This window comes from Pseudophryne corroboree, chromosome 1, assembly GCF_028390025.1.
Source record: "Pseudophryne corroboree isolate aPseCor3 chromosome 1, aPseCor3.hap2, whole genome shotgun sequence".
In the NCBI taxonomy this organism is placed as follows: Eukaryota; Metazoa; Chordata; class Amphibia; order Anura; family Myobatrachidae; genus Pseudophryne; species Pseudophryne corroboree.
The window spans coordinates 1,040,640,373-1,040,643,990 of record NC_086444.1 but is presented as its reverse complement, the minus strand read 5'-3'; the positions used below and the strand labels follow the sequence as shown (position 1 = coordinate 1,040,643,990).

Genomic DNA, 3,618 nt, shown 5'->3' with positions numbered 1-3,618 from the left:
TGCACACCGAAGAAGTCAGCATGTTCAGTTTCTTCACAAACTTGTTAGGTGCTCAACAGAGGCCAATGGAGAGCCATGATTTTCTACGACTACAAGAGTGGTCTGTGACAGGAGAGTTTTGACCAACTGCGAGCTGCTTTTGGGAAGGTTGCACTGTCCTGTACCACTGTGTTTGAGTGGTTTGCAGAATTTCGGCACAGGAGATGGTCTCTGGAAGAGGAGAAGTGCTGTTGCTGACCTGTGCCTGCTATCACCGAAGATAATGTTGCTGCCATGCGGGCCATAGTTGAGTTGTATTCATAGCCCAGTTAGAGAAGGAGATAGGCGTTTCATCAGGATCCATCTGCTTAATAATACAAAAATGTTTGGCATTAGCAAGCTTTCTTCATGTTGTGTGCCCCATCAGCTGACATGAGAGTTGAAGGAGGCTTGGGTGATTTGTGCCACAACATGCTGGCTAGGCTTGATGCAATTGCTCAAACTCTGTCGGGAACATCATCAGTGGTGATGAATCCTGGATCTACAGCTTTGAAACAAAGACCAAGCAATAGTTGGACCAGTGAACTCCAGTTGGAGGTGCACCACCACAAAAGTTCTGTCGTAAACGCAGCATGGCCAAGCAGATGGTGGTTGTTTAACTTCTTTGCGTTTCCACAAATCAAGCGCAAGATGTGTGGGATTTGTTTTCAGCCACTGAAAGCTGCAGTGGAGACCTTCAACCAGCATGTAGAAGAGGGTGTGTATCACGTTACTGGTGGTCGGGATCCTGGCGGTCAGCATCCTGACGCCGGGATCCCAGCTGTGGAATTACCGCATGGTGGGGGGGGGAGTGCAACGAGTCCCCTTGCGGTCCCCAATGGTTCTATTCCCAATCTATGGTTGTCGTGAATCCCACCAGTAGGAATACTCCCTGTTGGTCGGCATGCCAATCGTTGGGATAGTGAGTGGGCGGGGTGTAGGTGCTGGTCACATAACTACATCCCGTAGAAGACATACCTGCTTCCTACTGGTATCAAATAAATACAAAAGAAGCAGAAAAACTGTTGACTCCTGTTGGGGAGCACTCAATTTCAGACATGAAGAGATCAAATATAGATATCTGTTAAGAACATACATTTTATTGATTTAGTTTAATAATAGAGAGTTCTAATTATACCAATAAATGCGAATTTGTAAAAAATATATTAAACATTATATAGCCTCGGCTATGATATCTGGGTAACCGGGTTCCTGGTGTTATAATAAATAGTCTCTGTGTTACAGAAAAAACTTATTTATGACCATCATTTGATCTGCATAATCGACTTTAAAGAAAAGTTATTGCAGAGGATTGAATCATAGGTCATATGTCCAATTTTTGGTACACTTAATTTGTGCACTGCTTACAATTTAATATGCGAGTGGATCCAGTGAGTAGCGATAAATTGCAGTACCTGGGTGTTCCAAGGTGGTCTCCCATCCGAGTGACCACACCATGGTGATTGTGTGGTCATAGTATTTGTGACAACAAATCACCTCACTGTGTTATTTATTTAGCAGGTAATTCATTATTATTTCCTGCACCCTTATCTGTGATTATAAATACACATATGAGAAAGTTTGGTTTGTGATCACTGCACGGAACATTTCTGAAGCAGTCACTGCTAAAATTCTACCCGGGCAAAAGGTCCAAGCGCAGCTAATTGCGGTCATACCCCACTGGAGATGCCCAATCTCATCTGATCTTGGAAGCCAAGAAGTGGAGGGCCGGGCCAGTACTCGGATGGGAGACCACCTTGGAACACCCAGGTACTGCAATTTATCGCTACTCACTGGATCCACTCGCATATTAAATTGTAAGCAGTGCACAAATTAAGTGTACCAAAAATTGGACATATGACCTATGATTCAATCCTCTGCAATAACTTTTCTTTAAAGTCGATTATGCAGATCAAATGATGGTCATAAATAAGTTTTTTCTGTAACACAGAGACTATTTATTATAACACCAGGAACCCGGTTACCCAGATATCATAGCCGAGGCTATATAATGTTTAATATATTTTTTACAAATTCGCATTTATTGGTATAATTAGAACTCTCTATTATTAAACTAAATCAATAAAATTTATGTTCTTAACAGATATCTATATTTGATCTCTTCATGTCTAAAATTGAGTGCTCCCCAACAGGAGTCAACTGTTTTTCTGCTTCTTTTGTATTTATTTGATACCAATTTCTGACTCTGGGGAGCACCACTGAGGGTTAACATACATATACACCATATAGGCAAAGAAAAGCCCCAAGGTGTTTGGTTACCTCACTATGAAGTTTTTTCATTAACAGTACTCAGTTTTTTCAGACAATTACTATTTTTCGCTTATAATATTTGTTTTCAATCTGTGCGGTTCCCTCCATAAACCCTTTTTTCAACCTGCTTCCTACTGGTCCAGATGTTTCACCAAGTGGTTTGAGAGCATGCAAATGTTCGCAGACTCCTCTGGGGAATACTTTGAAATAATTTAATGTTCTCTTTATTTGTAAATATAATACTTTTTGTGCATCCACAAACTTATTGCACACCCCTTGTATTGGGATGATAATTGCACAGTGTATGTCTGCAATAGTATGCTCAGTGAATTAATCTACACTGGAAAGATTACTAGACAGTTTAAAGTCCTATTAGTCGAGCATATTGAAAATATTAGAAATTATTTTATTTAAAACAATGAGAAAACAGCAAGTAAAAAAAATGACATAGTGTCATAGTTTCAAAAAGAAATACATAGGTTTAATTAAACAACCTCTTGAGAAACTCAAGCCCTGTACAGTTATTTCTGCTGCTACTGTAACCACCTTCCACCAAATTTCTCTGCCTGACATCTGTCTCTTTTACAAATGCTCTTATCTCTCCACAGTTATACGGATGATAAATCGACATGGATTAGAACAATAGTCAGTAGGTCAACCACTATTGGTCGACATTGACATGTTTGACACAGGAAAAAGGTTGTCATGTTAAAATGGTCAGCATGGGACAGGTCGACACATGAAAAAGTCAACATGACTTTTTTTTCGCTGATTTCTTACTTTTTCATACTTTACCATCCATACGGACTTCATTTGGGAATAGAAACCTGCTGTGCCGAGCGCAGCAGTAGCGGAGCAAGGCACCTTGATCGCAGCATGGCAAGTAAAGCGAGCTCTGTGCCGAGCGCAGCAGTAGCGGAGCAAGGCACCTTGCTCACAGCATGGCAAGTAATTGGGGTTCCTAGTCATGTTACAAAAAAAGGACACCAAAAAAGTTTAAAAACATCTAGTCGACCTTTTCATGTGTTGACTTGTCCCGTGTCGAGCATTTGAACATGTCGATCTTTTTCCTGTGATGACCATGTCAATGTTGACCAATAGTGGTCGACCTATTGACGGTTGAACTAATGCAGGTTGACCTACTGATCCATAACTCTCTCAACACCATAATGTAATTTCTTACTCTGCCTCGTCTCTCTCTACTCACAGTTAAACACTCTCAGAATATGCATGCTTTCAGTTTCTGTCCTTACCATGCTAAATACCAGTCTATGCCTCATTATCATTACTTACTAATTGACCTAACCATAATTATACTTTTTCCACTTC

The 3,618-nt window shown here is 40.6% G+C and overlaps 1 pseudogene; it reads left to right on the top strand.

The window, feature by feature from the left end:
* Nucleotides 1–1,680: 1,680 nt before the first annotated feature.
* On the top strand, nucleotides 1,681–1,800 carry LOC134933557 (5S ribosomal RNA; annotated as a pseudogene).
* Nucleotides 1,801–3,618: the final 1,818 nt, after the last annotated feature.